This window comes from Xyrauchen texanus, chromosome 30 (assembly GCF_025860055.1).
Source record: "Xyrauchen texanus isolate HMW12.3.18 chromosome 30, RBS_HiC_50CHRs, whole genome shotgun sequence".
NCBI classification, from domain to species: Eukaryota; Metazoa; Chordata; class Actinopteri; order Cypriniformes; family Catostomidae; genus Xyrauchen; species Xyrauchen texanus.
The window spans coordinates 1,459,860-1,474,383 of NC_068305.1; the positions used below are offsets into that span (position 1 = coordinate 1,459,860).

A 14,524-nucleotide genomic window follows, 5' to 3' on the forward strand; every position below is an offset into this window, starting at 1 on the left:
CATGACTTAGCCAGTGTAGGTATTTATTTGATCTAAACAAAGTCTATCTAGAAAGTTATCTAGAAATCAATATCTATAAATCATCAAGTTTATCCAGAAATACTCATTATATATCAAACAATTTGTGTGTATATTCATAAACCCCTGCAGATAGCGATGCGACCTCTAGCTGTTCACGCTGAGCAGTGCAGCAATATGAAATAAAGCAAAGATTGTATAAATGATGGCTTGCCATTTGCCGCACCGCCTTGGGGATGCAGTACCCACATTCTCAATAAAAGAGCGATTTCCTCAATCCCTGGGTCATCCAGCTGGCGCACGCCATTCTCACGGCACCACGGCAACAAAACTCTACAGTCCCGGCTTCCCGGATGCAGCTGTCTCACCCAGCCCCAACAGGCCAGCGCTGACGAGTTCCGAAGATGCCTCAACAGGACCTCTTCCTCTGTCTCTAAGCCGCCCCCTGCCGGGTGCGCAGAGCAAGGTTAGTGCTTTGGGTCCTTTCTCAGCACCCAAGCCTCGAGATGCTCTATTACCTGCTCCCCCCGCCGCAAAGCCCCACCAGGTACATCAAAAGCAATCGTCCTGTTAGTACCCCTCGCACGGAGTTTGGGCGCATGGCTTTCGCTGCCCAACCCGTCCTGCTGGCTGACCAGGACCATCCGACTTGGCTACGCGATTCAGTTCGCCCGGCTCCAGCCCTGTTTTGGCGGTATTCGCTCCACCTCTGTACGTGGTGAAAAAGCCAGCTCCTTACAAGAAGAGATCACGACCCTGCTCCTCATGGATGCGATAGAGCCTGTCCCTCCAGCCGAGACCAGGACGGGTTTCTACAGCCCTTACTTCATCCAACCCAAGAAAGGCGGTCGGTTGCGACAAATCTTGGACCTGCGTGTTCTCAACAGGGCTTTGCACAGACTCCCGTTCAAAATGCTCATGCAGAAACATATTCTTACCTGCTTTCCACAGCTAGATTGGTTCGCGGAGGTAGACATGAAAGACGCGTACTTCCACGTCTCCATCTTGCCTCGACACCGACCGTTCCTATGGTTCGCGTTCGATGGCCAGGCATATCAGTACAAGGTCCTCCCCTTCTGCCTGTCCCTGTCCCCTTGCGTCTTCACGAAGGTCGCAGAGGCTTGCCCCGCTAAGGGAAGTGGGCATCCGCATACTCAACTATCTGGACGACTGGCTCATCCTGGCCCACTCTCGAGAGTTACTATGTGCTCACAGGAACCAGTTGCTCAGGCACCTAAGCCGTCTAGGGCTTCAGGTCAACTGGGAAAAGAGCAAGATTTCCCCGGTTCAGAGCATCTCTTTTCTCGGCATGGAGTTAGACTCAGTCTCAATGACAGCGTGCCTCACCGACGAGCGCGCTCAGTCAGTGCTCAGGTGCCTTGCTCTCTTTGAGCCTGGCACAGCGGTTCCTCTAAAAAAATTCCAGAGGCTCCTGGGGCATATGGCCTCCTCAGCCATGGCCGCGCCACTCTGTTTGATGCATATGAGACCGCTTCAACACTGGCTACATTCTCGAGTCCCGAGATGGGCATGGCACCACAGCACATACCGTGTGACAATCACCTCCTCCTGCCGTCAGACTTTAGACCCTTGGACAGACCTCTGCTTCAAATTGAATGACTGATTTTTATAAATAATATCCTGCACATTATTAAAAGTCAATTTGGCTTGCCATTAAAGCATAAATGCATATATTCAAAAGAAATATTGCTGTGAATTTACCAGTAGTCATAACTTTTATCCCAGTTATCAAAGTGCACCAGTATTCGACTGTTCACCATATCAGTAACCGTGGCAACACAGATGAATGAAGGATTCTCTTATCGATAGCCTCCAACTTCATACCAACCCTAAAGCCTGATGGCATCACCATCAGAATAATAAAACAAATAAATACTCAATAAGTTGTTTAATATAAAATCAATTTTTTTCCCATCCATACTTTCATTAAAATAACCAGTAAAATAGCAGTGATTGAGTGTTAATGGAATATACCGCTTTTCAGATATATGTAAGACAATATAAAATCAAAATACAATTTCTTAATATATATATATATATATATATTATCCTTTTCTTATTGTGTATGATTCATCAGTGCATGCTATTTTAAAGTAAAAACGTGTCTGTTTTCAGAACCTTCATCAAAATTTAATAACTTTATTTCCCTTTGACACAACTTTTCTGTGATGTAATCAATGTTGATTGGGCAAAGAAAAAAATAATACTTCTCAATTATATCAAGGTATATTTATCAGATCCAGTCAAGTCCTGATGGCTAAATAAACTCCTGCCCAACATTATTGCCACTGAATATTCTGTTTTACTCAGATATATTTCACATTACTGAAGTTAAATGTGTTGCGTCTGACTCACAGTCTAGATGTTTTCACTATTATGTATTCAAGGAGGTGACAAAGTGCCATCTAGCGGAAATGAGACGTGATACATCTGGTCTCACGTGAACTTACTATGTTGTGAATCTGAAACAGAGCTTTGGGTGCCATTTGAATTTTATTGAGTTTGATGTAGGATGACCAGCTAAACTCTTCCTCCATCCCTACACACACACACACACGCACGCACATACACGCACGCACACACACACAGACACACACACCCCATGTGAGGAACAACAGTAAATGCTGTAGAGTACACATGTACGTGAAAAGACATCACTAAAATATATATAAGCATATTTAGTTCCAATTTATAGCTGTTCAATGTTTAAATGCCCCCTACTGTCTCATCTTAATCTACAGAGACATCTTAAACTGCAAACTGCTGTTTGTTTAGGCACCCCGACACAGTAACAACCAATTATGTGAGCTTGGGGTGGGATTATCTGTTAAGGCGACCAATGGCAAATGGAGGGAGTGTATTGAAAACCTGTTTAAAAACAGTCATTATTTTGCTATTCCGTTTGGTTATACTAGTGAAAAAACATACTTAAAACAAGAAAAAATTACTTCAGAAGCAACATGCTGAGATATTATGGGTTCCAAGCTTGATGAGAAACTCCGGGCTCTGGTCTTAAACAGCTCGCTGTGCAGCTTTATCCTGGACTTCCTGTCAGGCAGACGTCAGGTGGTTAGAATGGGCAGCAACACCTCCTCATCACTGACCCTCAACACTGGAGCCCCGCAGGGCTGTGTTCTCAGCCCACTCCTGTATTCACTGTACACACATGACTGTGTGGCAACACATAGCTCCAATGCCATCATTAAGTTTGCTGACGATACGACGGTGGTAGGTCTGATCACTGACAATGATGAAAGAGCCTACAGAGAGGAGGTGCACACTCTGACACGCTGGTGTCAGGAGCACAACCTCTCCCTCAACGTCAGTAAAACCAAGGAGCTTGTAGTGGACTTCAGGAGGAAAGACAGAGAACACAGCCCCATCACCATTAACGGAGCACCGGTAGAGAGAGTCAGCAGTTTCAAGTTCCTCGGTGTCCACATTACTGAGGAACTCACACGGTCCGTCCACACTGAGGCCGTTGTGAAGAAGGCTCACCAGCGCCTCTTCTTCCTGAGACGGCTGAGAAAGTTTGGAATGAACCACCACATCCTCACACGGTTCTACACCAGTACTGTAGAGAGCATCCTGACTGGCTGCATCACTGCCTGGTACGGCAATAGCACCGCCCACAACCGCAAAGCCCTGCAAAGGGTGGTGCGAACTGCCAGAAACATCATCGGAGGTCAGCTTCCCTCCCTCCAGGACATATACACCAGGCGGTGTGTGAAAAAAGCTCGGAGGATCATCAGAGACTCCAGCCACCCGAGTCATGGGCTGTTCTCACTGCTACCATCAGGCAGGCGGTATCGCAGCATCAGGACCCGCACCAGCCGACTACATGATAGCTTCCTACCCCAAGCAGTCAGACTGTTGAACACTTGATCTATCGGGATCAACAATAAGCACTGCAATTTATTAATCTATTATCTCACACTGGACTGTCATAATTATACTCCACAATACAACTACAGCATATATATATATATTTTTTATATACTTTTTATTTAATTTTTTTATTGTATGTGCATTCTTTATTGTGTGTATTGTTTTCTGTACATTGTATATTATTATTGTGTTGTGTAAGTATGTGTACATTTGATATGTAAATTGTGTTGTGTAAGTATGTTGTTTACTGTAATTGTTATATGTCTCGTCACTGTCATGACTGCTATGTTGCTCGGAACTGCACACAAGAATTTCACCTACTGTTGCACTTGTGTACATGGTAGTGTGACAATAAAGTGATTTGATTTGATTTGATTTGATCTATTTTCGTGACAATGCTAGGCGCTAGTGTTGTCCCGGTACCAAAATTTCAGTAGTCGGTACCAATACCAGTGAAATTTCATGGTACTCGATACCATTTTCAGTACCAAAGCAAAAACAGGTTACTAAACAACACTCTTTAATTAACAAAGTCTACAAAACATTAGCAGCAGAACTAAGAACAGAAATATGCCATTGAGCAACACTTTCATTTAAATATATTAATTTTTAATTATAACAAAACTGAACAATGTATGCTTAAAGTATTTTTGAACACTTATATAAGATTTGCTTCAACTTCTGCAACTTTTAATTTAAGTTTTTCCCAAATACTAAAAAAGCCTAAATAAACAAACATACAATAGAATTAATAAAAACAATTTCCAAACTAATGTGCAAAGTGCTCTCATATTAATAAAGCTGCATATTGCCAATTTTGTTCATGATAAGAAATGCATAGTGACATATATATATATATATATATATAGATATTATAATTAAGTTCTAATCGAGCTGCATTAAGCGTCCGCACTTCGAGGGATGAGCGTCCCGTGACAGAGTCTCTCTCAGCCGGTGCAGTTTCAATCTCTCCCCTGAGATCGAGACATTCGCGCAACTCATAGAAGAGGCACCGACCACACAGAGAAATGCCAGGTTCTGAGTTTATAGTTATTAACATGACCTGCTTCTGTATTATTTGAACTTTAATAAAGCAATTTTACTGCATTTAAGATGTTACGCGGGATGTTTCCTTTAAAGAGCTCCGCTCTGCTTATTACACAACGGTACATGCAGTTCTGAATGTACTTTTTTAATCATTCACTAATACTTTGGGATCTACATAAAATAAACTGTGAAAGTTTCGAGTGCATCTGTGATCTGTGTAATTCTGAACTGCTGCTCTCACGCGATATCGTTACAGTTTAATCTGATTTCATGTTATGTTAAATGAGATCAAACGACTATTAGACAACGAACATTTTTCTCATCAATTTTGTGTTTTCGACAATGTCGAGTAAGCGTTTCAGCCCTAATGTAAATGATAATATGCTTTTAAACTCACCTGCTTTATTTGCTTGAATAAATCCGGTGTCTGTCTTTATTAAGTTTGATGTGTTTCCTCCTATCGTCAGAAAATTGGGAAAGCAGCGTTTACAAATAGGCTTTTGCTGATCTGTGATGTTTCCCTTTTCATCAGCCTCAAATGACCTGGCTTTTTCCACTTTTCATTTCGACATGATTCAGTTGAGACTCCGCAGCTACTTTGCTTGTCGTCATCTTTTGCTTGTTGTGAGCGTTCGAAAGTTCCCGACTCTGCATGGGTACTGGATAGACCCGGTACGTGGTACCCCGGTACCTTCAGAAATTCTGGTATCGTAAATAATTTTTTGTTTGTGTACCGACTTGGTAACGGGGTACCGGTATTTTTGACAACACTACTAGGCACAGCCCAACGGTCAATGACCGCACACTGCATCTTATCCAATTTTCATGAGATCCCAAATTTGCAATTTTCGTGCCAGCATTAAGTGCAAGTGGGCGTGGGTGGGAGTGGGAGTGTTTGCACTATCTGTGGGTTTATTGTATGTTAATGAAGTGTCGCAAAGAGCAATTTGCTATTTTCCTGAGAAATAGGTAATTGAGCCAATATGTTTCAGTAGCACGTCTGTTTTCAGCACAAAGTCTAATCTCAGTTCCTAAATTTACAGTTTGGATATTCCACCAGCAGGTGGTAATAAAGTTAATGTCCAACCTCTGAAAATATAGTGGAACATCAAATGATGTCCCTTTATGAACAAACATTAATGAGATTGTATTTAACTATCTAAAGGTCATGGTTTAATTTTTAATTATTATTATTACGTTACATATTGTATTTTTATATTGAACTAATTTCTATTGTCATATATTTTTTAAGTCACTGCAAAAGATGGCAGAGAAAGAATTTGTGGAGGGTAAAACATTTGCATTTGGGGATGTGGCTAAAATAATCCATTTGTTATTTTGATTATATTTTTGTTTAGTCTGAAATGTATTTTGAATTTAGGAATATTTTTGGTTTAAGTTTTTTGTGTTTCAATCAATGAATTCGATTTTTTAAGTAAAATCGACTAGAAGTGAAGTGCGTGTAAAAATGACCTTAGATCCCACGATCCACAGCCTAACGTTGAAGACCGATGCAATCACTGTTCATACTTGCCATGATTTGTGTGTCACTTGATCAATATGATTAATAAGACCTCTAATCTCTATAATTTAATGGAGCCTACATCCAAATTCTGAACCACACTTTCCATGCATTTAAAAGGAGTGTGACACTGTCATAGAAATATGCCTGACATTCAACAAGGTACAAATGCACAAAAGAACATAAATCCATATTTCTTGTATTCTAATTCATTACATTAGGTCCATTTGCACTACCAACTACTTTTGGATGTGCTGTCTTTGTTTATGTTGCTGTTATATATATATAAATAATAGGATGTAGACGCTGCAAGAACCTCAGAATTAAATTGATTTTGATCCAGCCCATTAGTGCTTTACGTGTGCTATTTCACCAAACAAATTTGCACCTAGACTAAGTGCATGCTTGCACAAAAATACCTTTGCACGTATGACTTATCCCATAGCCTCTTAAAATAGAGTCCCCTGTCTTTTTCTCAGAGATATCGAACACAATTTTGTGATTAAGGCCTATGCTTAAACTAGAATAAACTATTTGCCAAGAAAAATAAAAATCTACTTTTTTCCCGTTGAATCATATTTTTTCCATATATTTTTTCCTGTAAAAAACATAAACATAATTTTTTTTGGGGATTTGTCTAAAAACAAGATAAATTATAGTATTTATTTTGCTTCTTGAGTACATTTAGCATGTATAAGGATGTTTAGATATTTTACTGGAAAACAACACAAAAATATTGCATAATAATATTATTTTGTTGCAGTGTTTAGAATGTTTCCCATTTGTTGGAATCATATGATTATTGAACCATTTTAGGATTTGGCCATTGAACATCAAGTTATTCAACATTAGAAGGGCAACAGGAAAAACTCTCATCAAGAATGAGCTGTTGGTATCTCTGGCCTTTACGTGGATGTTACTTGTGTCCGGGTTTCTCACACTAGTCCACAGGGTGGATGTCAGGAGAGTTGCAGTTTAACCAGAAGTCATAGCACTCTGAAATTCTTATCAAAGTGCAGTCTTTTTCGATGTCTTGACACCTGCAAATATTCACACGTCAGCTTGATACACTTGATTCTGTTTTAAGTAATAAGAGTATAATACTATTACACATGTAACACTTACACACTCCGTTACTCACATGTTTCATCAGAGTGAGAGGCGGGTTGTTACCTCAGCAATGGAGTGGATGCAGTACATGGACGGGTGTTCAGGGTCAACACCCTTCAGCCTCATGCCCACCATAAAGCCATTCTTGTAAAGCACACACACACACACACACACACACACACACACACACACACACACACACACACACACACACACACACACACACACACACACAGTTCAGTTATACACCTTGTACAATTGGAGATGCAATAAAATGGAAATATTTGAAGATAAACAAAAATTATTTGAGCTGATTTAGTAGTTTGCAAGTTAATGTAATACTGTATTAAGGATAGTGTAAACATGTGTGGCTCGCTGTCCTGGGCGATGGGCTCGAGACTTGACCCAAGCTTGAATACCCCCCCAAACTGGATTAGTATTGATGGAACAGATAGGAAGAGATGGGGAGGAAGAGTGATGCCGAAAACTCTCAGTGCCATGTAGAGGTAAGCAGCTGTTTATATACTCTTGTATATAAGAGTTTATAACCGACCTGGCTCCACATCCAGATGCAATTGAGGACTGGCCAGAGAGACCCCCATGGTGTCTTGAATTGTGAACCTCTGTTGTGGAGGTAAAGTGCTAGTGATTGAAAGGCTGGATGTGAGTGGACAAGTTGAAAATAAAAATTGGATGCCCTCTTTTGGTCTGGTTTGTTTTACTCTGTTTGAAAAGGTATCTGATTGTCTTGTGGTCTATGCTATGAAGGTCCAAAATGGTGGTATGGATTCTTGGATAAAATGTTGCTGTGGTAGTGAGTTCTGAACATCAGAGGAAGACAAAGAAGGCAAGGATGAATATTGCGTCTAGTGTTTTTGAGGTGTTTTGGGAAATTAAAAGCTCCCTCCCGCCGAGAAGTCTCAATGAGGTCGCGCCACTCGGATTGATGCATATGAGACCACTCCAGCACTGGCTTCAGACTCGAGTCCTGAGATGGGCATGACACCGCGTCACATACCGTTGTGTTTATCACCCCTTTCTGCCTCCAGACTTTCAACCCTTGGTCTGACCTCTGTTTTCTGCTGACAGGAGTCCTCCTACAGCAGGTGTCCAGATGTGTCATGGTCACCACAGATGCCTCTCAACTGTGTTGAGGTGCCGTGTGCTATGGCGGGGCTCCTGGATGGCCGCCTGCGTTGGCACATCAACTGCCTCGAGTTGTTGGCTGTACTCCTTGCCCTGCAGAAGTTTCTCGCACTGATTCGGGGCACGTCTTGATCCATTCAGACAGCACCGCCACGGTAGTGTACATAAATTGCCAAGGCAACATACACTCCCATCACATGTCACAACTCGCCCGCCATCTCCCCCTTTGGAGTCAGCCGCGACTCAGGTCGCTGCTCGCCACTCACATCCCGGGCGACCACAACAGGACAGCGGACGCGCTCTCTCAATAGGTCTCGCTCAGTGGAGAGTGGAGGCTCCACCCCCAGGTGGTCAAGCTGATTTGGGACTGCTTCGGCAGGGCACAGATAGATCTCTTTGCCTCCCAAGACAACTCCCACTGCCCGCTCTGGTACTCCCTAACGGAAGCCCCTCTCGGTACAGACGCACTGGCACACAGCTGGTCCCGGTGCTGCACAAGTACGCATTTCCCCCAGTGAGCCTTCTTGCACTGGTGCTGCGCACCAGGACAAAAAAAAGGTCACTTGATGGCTCCTTATTGGCCCACCCAGACCTGGTTCTCAGATCTCATGCTCCTCGTGACAGCACCTCCCTGGCAAATTCCCATGAGGAAGGACCTTCTTTCTCAGGGACGGGGCACCCTCTGGCACCCACACCCAGACCTCTGGATCCTCAACATCTGGCCCCTGGACGGGACGTGGAAGACTTAAGCGGTCTACCACATGCAGTCGTAGACGTGATCAACCAAGCCAGAGCTCCATCTACCAGGCAGCTTTACGCATCCTCACATCATCCTAAGACCACGACCGGGCTACGGGCCCAAGGTTCCTACGACCCCCTTCAGGGACAAGGTCGTGAACCTGCAAGCGCTGCCCCACTAGGAGGCAGACCCAGCCTCTTCGTTGCTGTGTCCGTTATGTGATTTGTGTATCTACATGGACCGTATGCAGGGCTTTAGATTCTCTAAGCAGCTCTTTGTCTGCTTTGGCGGACAGCGGAAAGGGAACGCCATCTCCAAACAGATTTTAGCTCATTGGGTTGTTGATGCTATTTCCCTAGCCTATCACACCCAGGCAATCTAGGTTGTATGTAAGGAATAATTGACGACGGGCCGTTGAATTATTAGAAAAATAATGCACACCCGGGGTGGTAATGCGGTCACGACGCGAAGCGGAGTGGCCGTTACACCGGGTGTGCATTATTTTCTAATAATTCAACGCCCGAGTCAATTATTCGCTTATACTACAGTTACCACACCTCGAAACATTGTTCAGATGATGTGATTCTAGGCGTTTGTCAAGTTTTTGTCATTAAAACGCTCTTGTATGTAGGACTAATTTCTTACGCATCTAATCCCATGCCTCCGTTGCTAATTCCAAAGCGTCATTTTAGAGTTAGTAACGGAGGTTTGAGCCACTGACAGCAGACTAATGCAGTTATTAGTGTAGTTATTAGAGAGACAGAGGTTGCAATAATGAGACAGAAAATCATGATGCGTCATATTATTTAATTTATTTATTAATTCATACGTTATAATTCATTCATTAATTAGAACAAATTTATTTATTAAAATTAAACTGCACGTTAAACACATTGACAGCCCAAGCTGTTGTTTTTTTGGTGTTTTCTTCATGTTTTTCACCCTCGAGTCGGTCTAGCTGTTCTTCGCTGATTGTTTTATGTCTTTTGTTGTTGCCGGCTGCCTTTGATGTCCTCTTCCGTTTATTTGTTTTTTCATCTGAGCTATCCAATACTTCGGTCGCCCAGTTGTTAAAATGTTTATGTTCACCATAAATATTAAAATTTACTTCGGAAAATCAAAATAGTCTGTCATTTTTTTTCCTCTTGAAGTTGAAGTGGATTTGTCGCTGTCACTTCTTGTTAGGAATTGTATCCTATTTTCCGTTATTACAGTTGACTACGCGAAGTGATATGGAACTGTAATGCGGTCAAGACCTGCCTGGAACTACTTTAGCCGTGCGTTTCCCTGAAAATAATTGCACGCCTTAGAACGTTCTCAACCAATCAGAATCAAGCATTCAACAGCCCTGTAGTATAAATTGAGTTTAAAGTGCAACGAGACAGATTTTCAATGAAAGTTAATTTGTCTTGTGACACATTGAAGTTCTATAAATTTCTAAATCCAATCAGATTGACTTTCTTACATCGGGTAAATAGGGAGTAGGTGGTGTATGTGGATTGATAGCTCAGATTTGGTTACTATATTATGTTGAGCATCAGCACCCATTCAACTGCTCCCTGAAGAATCTAGGTGGATGTAGATTAAGATAATAGGTGTGGGTGGGAAACAGGTCAATATATAAGTCCTTTTTTACCATACTGTACATTTTTCTCCCTGCCCAGCAGGTGACAATATGCACAAAGAATGCAAATCACCAAAAACAAAAAAGAAGAATGTGAAAGTGGAAATTTATAGTTAAAAAGGGCTTACATTTTGATCTGTTTCTCACCCCAACCCATCATAATGCTGGAGTCTTATGTAATACTTCTATGTTTCTTTTATGTGCTTTTTCTGTTCACAGTTCTGGTCACCATTCACTTGCATTGTATGGACCTACAGAGCTGAAATATTTCATAGTAACACTTCTTTAAAATACACCACAAGCTTTGTTACTATACTACATAACATGAATGACCCAGGTATTTTGGAGTTGTGTTTCAAACATCATCAGTTCATCAGTTTTAACCTCTGTAACAGCTTTTGTACTTAAACTTTGTGCATCAATTTAAAAACGTTACTCAGAGGTCTTTAGAGGACAAAAATGTCTGCGTAAAAACTGCCATCAAAATATTATATATTAATATTATTTTCCACTTTCGTTGACCTAGATTTTTTAACCAACATCAATCCTGATCATAACTACCGAATATTCATTTATTTTCAGTATTTTAACCCTTTAAATGCCAGTTTATTTACATAATGCCACTGCTGTGTTTTTACACACACACGCACACACACACACACACACACACACACACACACACACACACACACACACACACACACACACACACACACACACACACACATATTTCTCAAAACACACATACAAAACACACTTTGACATCTATACCAACACACCCACACAATTTTAGCTGCATCATGTATTCAATTGGCCTGCAGTGCTCTATAATACAGCAAATAAAAAATAGGAAAAAAGTATGTATTTTCTCCATAGGCTAAAGACAATGTGTAAGGCACTGGGATCAAATATTGACATTTTAATGGGTTTCAGTGGGGACATTTTTGTCCTGAAGGTCCTAAGTGTATCTGTTTTGTGTACACAGTGTATCATAGATGTATTATAGGAACTGAGGTTGAAATATCAAAATTCCCCCCAAAAATTCACACCTTTGGCAAAATTTATGCTGTTGGCATTAATTAACACAGCCAAAATGATAAAAAAAAAAAAGACAAAAATGTCCCAAAGGTCACACAAGGATTAAACAATTCAAGCCGCATACCCTTAGAACATATTAGCATATATATATGCCCTGTATCTAAAATGCATTCATAGGTTAGCGGAACTCTTACTTAAGGCTTACTTAAAGAGGGATTTTTTAGTGTGTTTGTGTGTGAAGTTTGTTAGCAGTGTTGTATAAAGTATCCATTTGTCATACTTAAGTAAAAGTAAAGATACCTTCATGGAAATTGACTTAAGTAAAAGTATTAAAGTTATTCAATGATATTCAATTTACTTAAGTATTAAAAGTACAAGTAAATTGCATAAATTACGGAACAGTTTATTGAACACATGGCAATTTATTTGATTGGTGTTGCTCATCATCACAGATGTGTATGACTTTCTTTCATTCGCAGAACACATTCAAAGATTTTAGAAGAATATTTCAGCTCAATATGTCAATTCAATGCAAGTGAATGGTGGACAGGCATTTCAAGCTACAAAAAACACATTAAGGGAACATAAAGTTATCAATAATAGTGGTTAAATTCATGTCCTCTGAAGCGATTCAGTTGGTTTTGGGTAAGAAAAAAACAAATTGTAACTCATTTTCACTGTATATCTTGCCATTGCAATCTCTAGGCACGATCATGATTTCAAGCTGGATTTCACTTTCTAGTTCTTGACGCATGTGCAGAGCCCTTGATGGCACTATATGCAGTATAATCGAGCTTGAAATCCTGACTGACAAGGAGACTGCTAATGTCAAGATTTAAGGTTGAAAAGGAATTATATTTTGGTTTATTCTCACCCAAAACCAAATGGATCCGTTCAGAAGACATTGGTGAACCACTGGAGTATTATGTATTAATCTTATGCTGCATTTATGTACTTTTTGGAGCTTTAAAAGTCTGGCCACCATTCACTTACATAGAATTGACCTAAATAACAGCGATATTCATCTGAAAGAAAAAAAATGAAAGTCATGCATATCTTGGATCAAATGAGGGTGAGAAAATTATGAGGGAATTTTTATTTTTAAACAAACTCTCCTTTTAATGACACATTCAAGTCACATCAGAATGATCATATTTATGGGATGAGAGTAAATGAACACCACAGTCCATAAAAATTGGAATATTGAAGGGGGACGTTGAGTCTTAATAGTGACCAGAACAGAGACTTGTGGGGGTGGGCTCTTTTCATTTGGGCCAATTAGCAACCACCCAGCAGCCACCTAGAACACCCTGGCAACTGCATAGCAATGTGCTGAAACACAGTAAAAACAACTTAACAACAGCTTAGCAACAACCTGACAGCCACCTGGAACACCCTGTCAACTGCGGATCAATGTGCAGAAAACACAGTAAACAACTTGGCAACAGCATATTAACAACCTGGCAACCACATACTGTAACAATGTGTCAAAACACACAGCAGAGATCACCTTGACAACTGCATAGAATGCCCTAGCAACCATCCAGAAAACCCTAGTAAGCACACACTGTAGCATAACTGTGATACAAAGCAAATATAACACTTTAGCAACCACCAGAGAACTAGTTTTGCTTCGGCAAAGACCAATCACATCTTCATAAAATGTAAAAATGAATATTGTTGGACATTTTCATGAGTGCTGGCAATTATTCATACACATCACACCTTGTTTAAATGTAAAATGTGAACGCATGTGATTGACTTTTATATGGTTGACTTTTTCTATATAAGGCGGGAGACTGATCACACAGCTTTCATAATGTTTAAGCCTAAACTTATCAAATTAATTATTAAAAAATATATAATTTAACTCACATGAGCAGACAACGGAACACGTAATCTGGCGCACGCTTCGCTTGTGATTTTGATTCAGATTCATGATTTGCAAAACGTATAATTCAGACCGCTTTTTGAATCTTTTTGTTCAGTTCAAAGGAATAAAGATTCAACTCAAATGATTCTTTCAATGTATCACGCATCACTAACGGCGATCTGTGTGTATTTTTCTACACGCAGCTGTTATTTTTTTGCGGTGTTCAGTCGCAAAAGTAACGAAAGTGTCTGGAGAAATTTATCAGAGTAAAAGTAGCAATTTTCTCTTCAGAATGTTTTGAAAAATGTTCTTTTCCAAAGAAATATTTATACTCAAATAAAGTACAAATATTAAAAAACTGTACTTAAGTACAGTAACGATGTGTACTTTGTTGCTATACACCTCTGTCAGTGTAGACCAGGTCTGGAGGAGGGCTTTATCCTGCACAGATTTACAGAAGCGTGTTAGTGTGTTGCTAATCCTATTAAGAGCAGCCAT

The 14,524-nt window shown here is 40.6% G+C and overlaps 1 pseudogene; it reads right to left on the reverse strand.

Annotated features, from left to right (window-relative positions):
* The window catches only part of LOC127623566 (lethal(3)malignant brain tumor-like protein 3), a 38,001-nt pseudogene extending 23,477 nt beyond the window's left edge, over positions 1–14,524 (reverse strand).